The following is a 15,052-nucleotide window of genomic DNA, read 5'->3' on the forward strand; positions in this document are numbered from 1 at the left end:
AAAGATACACTTCACACATCACTCTCTTTCAAAGTATTTACGTAAAAGAAGGTATTTCACACTTCCCTCTCTTTCAAAGGTAACGGTTTTCTAAGTCTTACAAAATATGTTTCATACCTTTACGATGGGGGTTTTCTCTCCCGACACCTGACGTGTACCACCTGACCTCTTTGATCTCACCAAAAGGAATGTGGCTTTCGCAAGTGCCTTGGACTATTAGGCCTGTAACATCCGTACAAACAAATGTACACGCTTGACGACAAGACGAGCGATCTCTCGGTTAAACTGCTTACGTACTCAAATCCCTTCAATCAAGTAAGCTGCCCTTACAGCTCAGCTTGTCTCCAAGCAAGACATGATATGTGATTCACTAACATTGCACACTTGTAAGACATGCATTACATTTCTTATCTCGTTTGGCACTTTGAGAACTGTCTATGCATATAAAAAAATTGAAATGTTTTGCCCTTCCTCAGAACTTCACCCTCAAGAATGGGATAACATTCAGGTTCTGTAGTCTTACTAAATTTTCCTATAAAATGGCATAGATAAAGCTTTAACTTCGAAGATTATTTTTGTTTTGGCATTTTTTATTTTGTCCAGTGCTTAGAGGGTTGGACAGAACTCTCATTTTCTTTTGTCCCTAAATAGTAGTAGGCCAAAACACTACCTGGCAGAACTCCAGACACAATAGATCTTGGTTCACTAAAGATCCCACCCACAGCAGTTTGCTGCTGCCTACCTGTAAGGAAATCTTGAAGTAATCTTGAAACATATCCACCCACTCTAGTAATTAACAATGAAAAAGGACACAAAGAAAACTCTACAGACATATGCAATACTGTACTTTAATTATTTTCACATATGATAACGATCTCTACATTAAAATAAATAATAAAAACTGACATTGTAATATATACATCATAATTTGTACAATTCTTCCATTTACAGTTTATGCATGATGCTTCCATTTACAGTTTATGCTAAAGTAAAATAGGTAGATTCATGACAACTGACACTTTCAGGCCTCTGCTTTAAATTACATTAGTGTCACAAACGCTATGGATGAAGTTGACATTTTCACCTCGAATTATAAACAAACTAGAATATTGATAAATAGGTAAAGCACAATGTACAATAATACATTACACAATATCTTATCAAAATGACAAAACTACCAAGAATACAATACAGCAAGTAATCGCTTTTATAGATAAATGGCACTAGAAGTTAGAGAAAAAATGTTTACATTTTTCAACTCTGTTCTATTGTGATAATTAAAACTTAACAGAAATGAGACATGAACAAATAAAATTATAAGAGCAGACATCAGAACAAAATTAAAACAATAAATTATAAGTAGTAGTTTAATTTTTCTGTATGTGCATATGTAAGTTTAATATTTCAGTGTATAGGTAAAGAAAATAAAGGTTGAGCTTACACTAAACTAATGTAGGCCAATATTTACAAGAATAAACAATACAATAAAAAATTTACCCTGGAAACATCAGCTGAGTATTAACATAGCAAATATTGTTATTTATACAAAAGCTTATTTATAATAAGTGTTATCAACAAGCAGCTGTACATTTCATGTGTGTCCTGTAACAACTGAAAAGCTGAGTCAAATTTTCTTTGGTTATTCTATAGTAGTATGTAATTTGAAAATTGTTTTTGTACAATAACTGCTGACATAAATAATATAACTTTATTGAAGATTACCATAATGTTCAATTGCAAGGTTTTTTTCTAATACATTTTCTTTATACTACTTGGATCAAGAGTTGATAAAAATTTCTGTATCCTCACCTGGTATATTTGTACTTGGCTCCTCAAAGTAATTTATGAGCACTAAATGTAATTTACCTGCAAATTTTCTTTGGAAAAGATGTTACCAAATAACCTTTTCTACAAAATCTGCATCTCTTGTGCTAATATTATCTTTTCTCATATTGGATTATAAAGTGCACAAAAGATTTTTTTCAAAAGCATTTCTTTATCAAATGTGGCTTGTGTTCAAATATAATCTCACTTGCGAAGGGTGAATATTCACTTGCCTTGTTTAAAAATCTAAAAAGAAAATGTGTAATATAAATAAAGATCCTTGAGCTTACATATACATACCAGGTTTTTTGCAATGGAAAGAAAATCAATGATCTTTCTAAAGTAATGAATCAACTTTATTTTGGATTTTCACTCAATTTTACTACACTACAAGAACACTGGCTAAGAATAAACAGAATGAGATCATGGAATGTATATAACAATGAACTTATGCAAATATATATTTTCTTGAACCAAGACATAAATCTGAAGATCTGGAGACATTATTTGGAAAACCTTCATGTTTGAGAAGCAATTTTCATACCTCATAGATACAACTCCTTATCAGTGCATAATGAACTAAGGTCCATTCATCAGTAAAGGTGGCAAGTAGCATTTTCATGCTTGGTTCAAAGCCTAATGGGTTAAGTGTACTTGACAGATGCCACAAATATAGACCATCATTACTAAACAGACTGCAGTAGGAATATTCTCAATTCCCATGGCTGGATGAATTGAATATGAGGATTTATATTTTTTAAGTTTTGTTTCCAAGATTTGATATGAAACAGTTGTGTAATGGGTAATCACATAAGACAAATTCGAGGTCTTGATGCTGTTCGCATTCTGGTACTGGGCCTTCAGATATATTTAGGTGGTTATGCAAGTGTGAAAAATTCAAAGATGGGATAAATTTAATGTGGAACTTTTTTCACCAGAAAAATACCAAATTCCAAAATTACAAAGTAATATTATCAGTTTTATTTTATTATCAGATTCATTATCCCAATTACTTTTTGTTCAGTGTAAAAATGCCCTTTAAAAAGTTGAGAGATTAAGATGCATTGGTAAAACTGAAAAAAACCATTAAGCTTCTAAGAAACTCCTGTTTCCTTCTTCAGAGAATAAATATAAAGTAATAGACTGGGCACTATTTATACGTTCGGCAGACTATCTCATGGTAAGTGTACCTCTATTTAGTGAAAAAACTTAAGAAAAAACTGCTCAATAAAAGATTATCTCCAACTGCACATTAGCTATCTAGACTTGAGGTAGGTGGTGTGTCAAAACAGGTGATTTCAGAATCTCAACTGTGATCAGTCAAAAACTTTCATAAATATTCTCTCTCATATAACTGATGGGGGAAAACGAAGCAAGGTAGATATGTTGAGTTACTGCCAATATTAAAGGCTATGGTTTGTATGCCTAAAAGAACAAAATAGTAAATTACTTTTTAAAATTTGGAATTTGAAAATACTATGCTATTCATACGTGAAGACTGCTTAGGGAAGGAAATATTACCCACAGGTGGGGCTTAGCACCTTTACTTGTGGAATGGAGTGTCACTGGCCAGAGCAGTGGCACCGGTGCTGCTTTGCTGACTCCAGGGCAGGACCGTGCTTTAGTTGATCCTTGTTCCCTATGTTACAGATTAGATCCTAAAACACAGTAAACCCTCTCTGGAGGCAAGGAACCATAAGACAGCAGCATTTGCTATGAATAATGCAATCACTGGGTTTGGATACAGGGCTCTACCTTGCCTTTCCCTCCCTTCATGCCATGGAAGGGGAGATGAGTGATCACATTCTTGATTGGTTGAACAGGGGCTCTTAGTGCTACTTACCTGTACTCATTGGTCCAGCTTTCATTTGGCACAAATGTTCAATGAAGTTGTGTATGGGAGTGGGGGGGGCCAATTCAGTTCACACACCACCTTTCCACTCAGCAGCTACATTGTAGCCAAAGCACTTGAATGAGATGTGGGATACCTGAATGGCTCCTGGTATTTACACACCACCACAGGCCCCAATGTAAAGTTTATCAAGGGACATGGACAACATCACTCACGTGGAATGAGGTGAAGGTAGACTGACAGCACCATAACAACCACTCTCATTACCTGTTGGACTGAGAGGTTCTTTTGGAAGACATGAGCTCATGGGTGGGTTGAAGGATACTCCACACCATTGGGGGACACATAGGCCTTGGAGATTACCTCATAGTCAGAAGAAAATGGTATTTTTGGATATTTCCTCCTTGCAATATACAACACTTATGAAAAGGTGCTTGCATTCTGGTCTGAAGTTCATCCTTTCAAAGTAACAATTTAGGGTGCAAACCAGGCACAGCAGTATCTAGCTCTCCACCAACAAACTCTCTCAAAGGGACAGCATCAAAAAATGCTTGAACCTTGGGCCCAGAACCTATGGACTTTACCTATTAGCCACAAATTCAGGTGCAAAGGAGACCAAGTGTCTTTCACCCTTTTGAGTGCCTTACGAGCTACAATAATCCATGTGACTCTTCAACTCTCTTGACCAAAGCAAGGGACAGAAGGAAGATCCTTTTGAGGACAAGATCCGTCTGATGACAGGGTGGTTGGGGTCTGCCACAATGTTATTTTTACCAGGGATGCGCCTGGCTTTCAGTTAAATATCATGCAGCAATGCCCAGGTGAGAATCTGGACTGCCAGTTAGCACAAAAAAGGGGGGAGACCATCCCCTGTTGTTTGTTGATGTAGGCCACCACAGTGGTGCTGTCGCTCATGACTACCACCAAGTGCCCTTCCAGATGTTGATGAAAGGTCTGAAGTGCCAACCTCAATGTTATCATTTCAAGCACATTAGCATACCACTTCATATTCATAGGCCAAATCCCTTGGGCAAACTCTGCTCCAAGATGAACCCCCAACCTTTGCAAGATGTGTCTGATAACAGAAGTAATTCCAGTGTGGTGCACTCAGGGGACTCCCTGCAGACGATTGTAGTCTGAAAGCCACCACCCTGCTTTTTCAAACTTTGTTGCGGGGGGGCATGGCGGCAGTTGCAACACCTTGTATGGAAAGGACCAATGATGTTATAACTGCCATTATAACAAAAGACGACTTTTCCAGAGTAGAACGAGTTCCCCAAGGAAAGTAAGGTGGTCTGGGGTTACATGCCACTGTCAAACCACCTGTTCTTACTACAATTAGTGTTTCATGACTTCCTTGAGGTTGTCTATACATGTGTGGGGCTTTCACCATCATAACGTCCAGGATTATTGCAAGGCACTTGGTCCTCTGCTTGGGAACTAAGTCAGATTTCCACCAATTCATCACGATTACCAGATGGGACAGCAGATGTTGTCCTGAAAAAGCCGCTTCACTGAGGAAGCAAGGATGTGCCAGTCTCCAGATAGCATTAAAGGAAGATTCCATTAGAATGCACTCAAGCTGAGACCCGAGTGGAAACCCTGGTGAACATCTTCGGGGCTGTTGCCAGGACAAAGCAGAGGTCCTTGAACTAAAAGATCTTCCCTTGGTGCATGAAATGAACGTAGATTGGGATTATGAAGTCTACCTCTCTGATAGAATGCAGCACTGAACAAGCTGTCTTCATCATGAAGGGCGTCAGTGTGATGAAGCTGTTGAGTGCTGAGAGGTCTATGACAGGCAGGCCTCCATCCTTCAGGACTGTTGTTACCTTTTGCTCTGCTCTGTTTAGCTATCACACCATCAAATAATTCAAGAGGAAGTCTACTCCCATCACCTCTGGAAGTGGAGGAGGGGAGGGCAACCTCATTATTGGCCCCTTTTTTTTTTTTACCCCTACCTACCTACCGTGCTTGGGTAGCAGGAGCAAAAGGGCTGAAAAGTGTTAGAGCTCTTTGCAAAGATAGATGGAGCAGGACCATGGTTCAGCCTTTCCTGTGGGCTCTTTCATTGTGTGAACAACGAGGCAGTCATGATCAGACCCTGGAGCCTCATAGTCGGTGGTCTACTCCCTTGGCTAGACTGGAAAGTTACGGCTTGAATTATGAGTGTCACTTGAAGCCTTTCACTTAACAGCCACTGCTACTTGACATTTGCCAGTGGTAAGTACAAGGGAGTTCTAGATCAAACTATTCCTGAGCAAGACCCAACTCTCATGCAAAACATGTTTTGACATGAGGGAGAGGAACATGTTCCTCTTTGGAGTGTAATGTTGGCCAGACTTTGGTGATCTGGTGGGCTATGAAGGTGAAGACCTTCCAACCCATCACCATGATCCTCATTGCCCTAGACCAGTCTTTGGGGGCACCTCCTTCAAAATTAAGGCAGTTCCAATTCCCTGCCACATATCTAGCCAAGATGTGACATGGAGCACTAACATCATTAGTCACTGGATTGTTTGACTCTGCAGCAGACAGAGGGGCAAGTTGTCTGCGTCCTCAGGAATGTAATGTTGCTTCTGTCTGGATAACGGAGGGTGGGTAGCTTTCCTAATAAGCTGGCTGGGAGGGAACTGGTTGATCCACAGATCAGTGAGTTAGCCTGTACAAAAACACTACAGGAAAGCTTTGACCAATGAAGCCTTACTGATGGTTTTGCTTCAAGGGTGGAACTTCCCACCCTCTCTGAATGAGAGATCACTGGTAAAGCTGAATTAGAGGCCACCTACCCAAGATCATTACGCTCACAAGTAAGTAATATGACCTCGTGGAATCCTGCTCCCACTCATGTTCATGCACCTTAGAGGTTCTGGTAGGAGGTCAAGATAGGAGAGGGTAAGAACAATAGGAAAAAGTATCCCAGTCTGGCAATTCTCTGTGATAGAACGAGTGCTGTCGATGAGGGAGGGCATGAAGAGATCTCTCCTGAAAGAGGGCCAGTCTCAATGTGCCCTAGAAGAGGAGCCATGAGCTGTCTCGCCAACAGAAGCTCGTAAGGGTGTAACAAGACTCCTGATCTGCAGACCAGACATGATGGTACCAGAGAAAACAGCAAATCCATCTGCTCTTTGCACTAAAGGCTCCCAAGGGGGAGTGACTCTCCTTTGAAAAGGGTCTGCCCCAACAGCAAGGAATGCCTAAGGTGCCTGAAGACTGCAAGAACCCTAGGCCTGCTCTGAGCCAATGGCATCTCCTCGGCGACAAATCAAGTATATCTTAGTTTTACCAGATCACTGAGCTGATTAACAGCTCTGCTAGGCCTGGCCCGAAGGATTAGATATTTTTATGAGGCTAGAAACCAATTGGTTACTTAGCAACGGGATCTACAGCTTACTGTGGGATCCAAACCACATTGAGAATTGAATTTCTATCACCAGAAATAAATTCCTCTGATTTTGCGTTGGCAGAGAGGGAAATCAAACCTGAACCCTTAGATCTGTAGTCAAGCACATAACCAACTCATCCAACGAGGAACTATAATCTCCTTGGGGAATGTCTATCTACAGACAGGGACCAGCTAGATCTGCTCCACTTCCTTAGGAAAGGATTGCTGATAAGGATAGTAAATTCTCTTGTGAAAATGCTTGGTCTTCTTTGTCTTTGACTGTTGGTACTTAGGCTCTAACAAGTCAAATGAGAACAATAAGGAAGATGAAGATAAAGGAGAATTGTGACATTATTGGCAGTAAACTTCTGGGTTTCGCGAGAGGTGCTAGGTTTGGTGCAGGGGCTGGGAAAGGTTGAGGGGGAGGTGAGAACCTCCACCATCTCAGTCACCAGTACCTCCTTGGAGGTAGGCATGATGGGTAAGGAGGGGAGGGCAAAACTGTACTGAGGCTTCCCTAGTCAAGGATTCTTAAAAATGTTGATAGAGAAGGTGAACCCAAAATGCTTATTGAGGGCCATGCCTTTCTTAGCTGTTTCACCTCTTCCTCATGCAGTGAAGGCATAGTAGGCTTCACAATCTGCAGATTGGTCTTCTCAGAAGGAGCAGTGATGGGAGAAGGGAGACTGGAGACGTTCTGGAAGGGCTCTTGCATAGGGTCTGCTAGACAAGGCATCCTTCTTATGCTTCCTCCTCCTTTCCCATAACATTCCCATTGTGAAGAAGGCCATGCAGCACATTCAGCACAAGGGGAATCACAAGTTCACTCTTTGTCCCAACAAAGAGTAATCACTGAGAGCAGATATACCACAATAGGTGACATAAAACAATTACAAGGTCAACCATGACCAATGCCATTGTGATGATCATAGTATGTAGACTCCAAAGAACCAACAACAGGCACAAAAGCACCAAGAAAACTTGGATAAACTAGCTCTTTCAAGCACAAAAAAGGCACTAGTTACATAAGCACTTGGGATGGTACAAATCACAACCGCAGCACAAGAATCACTCCAAGGAATCAGCCAGCACAAGTAAAAAGAGTAAATGAAACAAAAACTTCTGAGCTTGATCGCAGCTGGAAGGACAATGGTAGTGTCAGCTGGATTGAGAATGGGCACCCCCTCACCCATTCTTACAATCAATCTTATGGCTTGCTTTTATGCACAAAAAGGTTATGTGATCCTCAACACTTTGTAAAAGAACTGGAATATATAGAAAAGTGTTTCCTAAAACTATGGCAGCCATTATATTTAGCCTAGCCAGAGGTGCCTTTGAAAACCCCAGGATTTTTATTTCTCATAGACAAACAAAGAATAAAAAATTTAGAATAAAAAGGGGTTCATCAAACCACTTTGTTGCTCAAAATTAGAATAAATAAATGTAAAAGGACCAGGACCATCTGTTTATCTTTCATTTCCTAACACCATTAGAAGTAACAATTTTAAAAATAAATTCATTCTGGTGATTACATCCATGGTTTATATGTATTTGGTAGACATTTGAAAAAATAAGCTGAATGTTTTACTTACACAAACACTGCTATTGAAATACATAGTTGGAATAATGATCATGGTCTTTACTTCAACTATAGTAGGTCCATTTACAAAAGCAACAGTGAAGGACATAAACTGTCAAGGGTGCTTTGGTGAATTCCATGCCCACAGGAGAAATAAACCATGTACTATTAAGCTAGGCCAAAGTAACAATGGATATTTCATACAATTATTTTTAGAAACTTGTGATAGACGGTAATCCAGACCCCTTCCTGAAATGTCCTGCTCTTGCCTCTCCACCTTAACAACCATAGATAACCAATCCTATTGCTAATCATGGGATGCCTTTCCATCATAAAATTGGCACTCTTACTGTAAAACTGTCTGCTCATCTTATACATAGTACTTTATAAACAGTACTTTATACATTACTTTGTATTTGTATCTTTCATTCTTTCTGGAGAAAATAGGAATTTCATAAGGTAAAATGTTATTTTAATTTTCAACAACATCTCTTACAAATTTCTAGGGCTATTTTTCTTGAATAATTAGTTGTATAAATTGATGATTATTATTGTTGAATAGTTTAACCTTTTCACTTCATTAAACTAGCTTTCATAGGGTTAGCACAAATAGTATATTCTTAAGTGACTGCATTGATTCAATAAAATGAAGGTTCTAACAATGTACAATGTTTCTTTAAAAGATCTGTTAACAAAAACTTACATATGTTGTTGGTTGGAACTTGGACAATCACTTAAAACATGTATTCTAAGATTAGGGCATGTCAGTTCCTCATGAAGTAACCATTTGTATGATATCACAGACTTGAATATGCATTAAAATTCCTTCAATATGCCACTCCTTTTGAAGTTATGACTACAATCCAATATTGTATGTACCTGGTTTAATCGGTTTTTATTTGTTAATATAATGACTTAGTACTGTTCCATAAACATTGTCATTTATTAAAGACTGTGGTTTTATGGGTAGTAGTAAAAAATTACTGACAAGAATATGTTCCATCTGGCTATATTAGTAGCTGCTGCAGAATGTGTATACAGGCAAGGATCTGACCAAGATAATCTACTGGACACCAAAAATTTTTGGAAAATAATTTTACCAGATTTTGTTGCATTTCTAGTATAAATGAAAATGATAAATTTCTATAAAAAAATACAAGAATAGTAAAACCTGGAAATCCTTAACCTTAAGAAAAAATGTAGAATATCTTGCAAAATACTCGGCAGTCTTAATACCAGTGCACAAGTTAGTGCGTGTAACAAAGGAAGAATATGTCAGTTTTTTCATATATTGTCTTAAACAACTAAACTATAAAGAATTTGTGTTATGAAAACAAACCTGAGATATACAAAGTAAAGGTTAAACAATATAACAAACAATCACACTGAAGTTGAAAAAATTACATTATCATCTCATGACCTTGTAGTTTACTAAGTACCATAGGGCTGATTTTTTAAATGAAATGAACCTTACCTCTCTATTATGGTTTTCTTTGAATGTCTGTTTCTATCCACATACTTCCCTCACCCCCCAACAGGGAATGATAGGTATAAACATGTAACTGATCAGTCTACTTCTGTTGCCAGTATCGGTAGAAGATTGTTAGTTATCTGTGCTCGGTTTTCTGTTGACGATTCGATTTGTAAATTTATTTGAATTTCTTCTTTGATATGGATGGTAAAAATGTTGAAGAAAAGAGTTTAAGGTGAATGACCATTGCTTAGTATGTGAATGTAATTGGTAAGACATTGTAAACGAAGAGAGGTTGATCATTTTAAAAAGCAGCAAAAATAGCAAGAGGTTATGTCTGCTAAGGTTAGGGCTAAGGGAGTGCATGATTTGTTTTCCTTACCTATTATGACCTTCTTCTCTTCATCCTATTACTCAAACTAGAGCTTCCCAATCGATTCCGGATCTAGGATTTGATAGAATTGAGTCAGATATTAAGGGTTTAGAGGGCTCAATCAATCAGCTAGCCAAAGGTTCAGAGAATTAGTATTTTCTTGGCATTGCCTATCCTGGGGTCTTGATTGGTTTTGGGTAATTCCCCCATGTCAGAGGAAGGGTCAGTGCCCCTGCTCCTGAATAGTCATGTCCTTGGAACGTTCTGTCTTGTTCCCTCACCGACTGGAGCAACAGAGAATCGGGACATGTCAGGGAGCAGTGCGGATGTGCCCATTGTCCTCTTCCTTTGGTCAGCCGGACCGAGTGCAGGTGTCAGACTTTCGTTCGCCCAACGATCATTCAGGGTAGAGTAAAGAGAAATTGCCTGCTGTCTTCACTATGTTTAAGTTTGACGGTATGGAGGAGATGCCATCTGAGGGAGAAATTGTTAGAGAGTTAGCTTTGAATCAACAAGCTATACTACTTTCCTGCAGAGGTTGTGGCCCCAGTTGTGAAAGATATTATCAGCTCAGATTCAGTGGTCAAGCCCCCTTCATCTTCCATGTTGCCGGAGGTGCAGAATGTTAGGTCTTCTATGGGTGATGTAATGAGCTCTGTTATAGAACCTAATGAAGAGAGACATGACTTCTTCTAAGAAATTTTTGGTTTATGAAAGAAGTTTTCAAATTATTTTGTGGAAGTGAATAAGCCTGACAGTTTTCATGTAGTGAGGAAAACCTGGGCCAGTCATTTTTTCCTACTTTTGTACCTCGATTCACTAGGGCTGTTTTAGGTAGATTTAAGGCTATTGGACATATCTTAGATTAAAATCCTCATCCAGAAACACTTCACTATTTTTGCCACTGTACATGGGTAAAAGGAGAGCTACGTAATTCTTATTCTATTGGCCTTCTCCCTAGTCTTGAGGTAGCTTTGGGGAAGGATTCGGCTTTCTCATTCACTCTTGGATCTGTCGAAAAAGAGAATGGTAAACATAAGGAAGTGTTTTCTAAAGTGAAGATGAATTCACCTATCCAAACTATGTTTAGAGCTTTGGGAAGCCTCTCATTCATGGATATGTCTGTGGGAGTGATTAATTGTTGTGTCCATGAACATTCTTCCTTGGTCCCTCAGGACTCTGCTCCAGGCAAGGAAGTTTTGGATTTCATTGGCTGTTTAGATGAAGCAGTAAAAGATGCGGTGGGTGAGTGCTCACGCTTACACCAATTTGGTTCTAAAGAAACTGGAACAGTTGTGTTCTTATTCTGCCAAGTCTGTGACAGATTCACCAAAGGCTGCTGTTCTTTTTCAACCTCAGTTGGATAAAATCTTGGGTACTGAAGCTTTTCATCTATCGTACAGGAAGTAGAGAAGACTGAAATGTGACCTTGGATAGTTAAGGCTTAAGACTCCCAAGCTTCCTCCTCCTCACCCTAGGCCTCTACTTGAGCAAGAATATCTCATTTCAGATAGATTTCAGTTAGACAAAATATATTTAAGGAGACATTTTGAGGGTCCTCCAGAGGATCCGGTAAGTCATTTAAGGGACCTGTTTATTCATCGGCATGAAGTTTCCAGCCCTCAGTTGCCAATAGGATGAAGACTTTCCCATTTTTGGGGAGTATGGAAAGATCTGGGTGCAGATCCCTGGGTTGTGGAGGTGCTAAGGGGGGTTACTTGATTCCATTTGTAAGCCCTCCTCCGCTGTCAGATTCTCCTGTAGTAAACACTTCATATCTCTGCAATCTGGAGAAGAGCAAAATCCTTTAGTTGGAAATCTTGAAACTTCTAGAGAAATAGGCAATAGAAGTTGTTGTAGAGCCAGGGCCTGGCCTCTACAATTGCTTTTTTCCAGTTACCAAAACCACAAAGAGATGGAGACTTGTTCTGGATGTTTCCAGATTAAATGCCTTTGTATGGCTTACGAAGTTCTCCATGGAGTCAGTAGGCTCAGTTCTAACATCTATTCACAGAATGGACTGGATGGTATTGATAGATATGCAGGATGCATATTTTCACATTCCAAACAAAATGGAGTGCAGGAAGTACCTGAGATTCATTTTTGGGAACACAGTTCATCAGTTCAGGGCAATGTGTTTTAGCCTAAGCCTGGCTCCAAAAGTTTTCACTAGGGTTTTGGCTCCTTTAGGAAAATGGACCCATTTGTTGGACATAAAAATTGATCCTGTACTTGGACAATTGGCTGATTCTGGCTCCCACATTGGCTACTAGTCATAAATTTCTCAAAGTTGACCCTGTCTCCTTCACAGGAGATTACTTATTTCAGGATGATCAACACTAAATCTCAAGGCTTTCCCTACAATGAAACATTTAGGTTATTTGCTGTCAACTCTTGAAGAATTTCAAAGTTCAGACCTGTTCATGTGAAGAAGTGATTTCCCTGTTAGGGCACGTCTTCATTAGAGAAACTTGTACCAGGGGCAAGGCTAACAATGAGGCCTCTTCAGTTCTTTCTGAAGCACCATGTGATCTGAAGGTGATCCCCAATTCTCATATGGTGGTAGTTTCCAGTGATCTAAAAGAAACTATCCAGTGGTGGAGAGACAAACCTCATCTATGGCAAGGAGTATCACTAGATCTCAAGAACCCAGACCTGTTGTTATATACAGATGCATCAGACAATGGCTGGGGAGTAATTGCAGGTAAAAAGCAACTGTCGGGTCTGTGGACTCATGAGGAACAGCAGCTGCACATCAATCTTTTGGAAACATTGGCAATATGGAAAGGACTGCAGGAGTGGAGGACCTGGTATGCAATCAAACAGCGGCTGTCTTTTCAGATACCACCACATCGCTGAGGTACCTCAAGCACCAAGGAGGGACAAAGTCAGTCTCTCTCTTTCGATTGACAAGGCAGCTCCTCTTATGGTCAGACAGCAAGAACATCACCTTACTGCTGCTGTTTATTCCTGGGAGAATGAACATTCTAGCAGATGCTCTTAGTTGCAAGGATAAAGTAATAGCAACAGAGGGGGCCTTACATCTGGTAGTGTGCAGCAAGTGGAAATTTTGGGGGTTCCCCTTCCCAAAACTATTTGCAACCAGGTAGAATCATCGTCTGCTGGTGTTTTGTTCACCCATTCAAGATCCTCTGGCTTGGGTGGTAGATCCAATGTTATTAGACTGGTCAAGTTCAGACTGTTATACTTCTCCCCCCTCCCCCTCTCTTGCTATGATCCAAAAAGTCATCAGCAAGCTAAGCAATTCTGTCAGTTGTTGCATGACTTTGATTACCCCTTGGTGACCAAGGAAGGTCTGGTTTCCAGACTTGCTTCAGTGGTTAATACATCTGCCCAGACTTCTCCCTGTCAGGAAGAATCTCCAGAAGCAACCAAGAGAGGAAAGTTATCATCACAATTCCCAAATGGTGCAGCTGACCACATGGAGACTGTCTCCTGCGAGCTCAAGGCTTCTCGAGAGTTTGTAGGAAGGGCATTATCAGTGCCAGGAGGGATTCAACAAATCAGATTTACCAACAACAGTGGTCTGTGTATAGATACTGATGTTGAGGTAAGGGGTTTTCCAGCACCCGTACCTCTATAAACATTATGTTCTCAAGGATGAAAAAATGTTCTCAGTAGCAGCAATTAAAGGCTATAAGGCCTTGTTGGCTTGTTCTTAGACATGTGGCCTGCATCTGTCTGAGAAGGAAGATATAAAATATTTAATTAGAGGTTTTCAACAGGAGTTTCCCAAGTGTCTGGTGCCCTCTTTATCTTGGAACCTAGATGGCGTTCAAAGGTTTCTCGTTACCACCTTTTAAACCTTTGAAACAGGCCTCATTGACAGAACTTTCAATTAAATCTCTCTTCTTGGTGGCCTTGGCTACAGCTAAAAGGGTGAGTGAAATACAAGCTTTGTCTTTTATGGAAGTTTTGCTAAGGATAAGGCAGTTCTTTCCTTTCTGCCTTTGTTTTGGGCATAGAATGATTTGAGGGCTAACCTTTGCCTAAAACAATGTGCCTACCTAGTTTGGAATCTTTGGTACCCAATGAAATATTCCCTTTAGTGTCCTGTGAGGGCTTTACGGATTTATCTGAATTGCACGAAAGACATCAGGGCTAATGTCAAGACACTCTTTCGTAGTTTCCAGAATCCAGACCTACTAATGAGTAAAAATGCAATGACCTTTTTCATTAGGTCCTTGGTGAAGGACTCTCATGCAAAATTGGATCTTGATGTATTATCTACCCTGAAGGTAAAGCCACATGACATTCAAGCAGTGGCTACATCTTTGAATTCTTATAAAAAACTTATCCTTAAAGAGAAAGTTATTTAGGCGGCCCAATGGTGGTGTAATTCTATTTTTGCAATTAATTATCTTTACAATGTAGAAATTCAATACAATCTTGTTTATGCAGGGGATATTATGTCTTGAATCAATCGGTAGCTTTTCTGTCTGCAGTTTTCAGCTCCATTTGTGTTTTGCTGGGAAGCTTGGAGGTAATTAAGGTTGTGTATAGGACGTGTAACTTCATGTCTGTAGGTACTACAGTAGTTGGGCACA

At 39.7% G+C, this 15,052-nt stretch overlaps 1 protein-coding gene across 2 annotated transcripts in view; it reads right to left on the reverse strand.

Annotated features, from left to right (window-relative positions):
* Positions 1–830: 830 nt before the first annotated feature.
* Positions 831–15,052, reverse strand: part of LOC135216896 (uncharacterized) — a 198,156-nt gene continuing 183,934 nt past the window's right edge. For both annotated transcript variants that reach the window (XR_010314954.1, XR_010314953.1), the window contains one exon: positions 831–2,070. The gene's annotated coding sequence lies outside the window, so the exon portion shown is untranslated. The remainder of the gene's footprint in view (positions 2,071–15,052) is intronic.

This window comes from Macrobrachium nipponense, chromosome 6 (genome assembly GCF_015104395.2).
Source record: "Macrobrachium nipponense isolate FS-2020 chromosome 6, ASM1510439v2, whole genome shotgun sequence".
NCBI classification, from domain to species: domain Eukaryota; kingdom Metazoa; phylum Arthropoda; class Malacostraca; order Decapoda; family Palaemonidae; genus Macrobrachium; species Macrobrachium nipponense.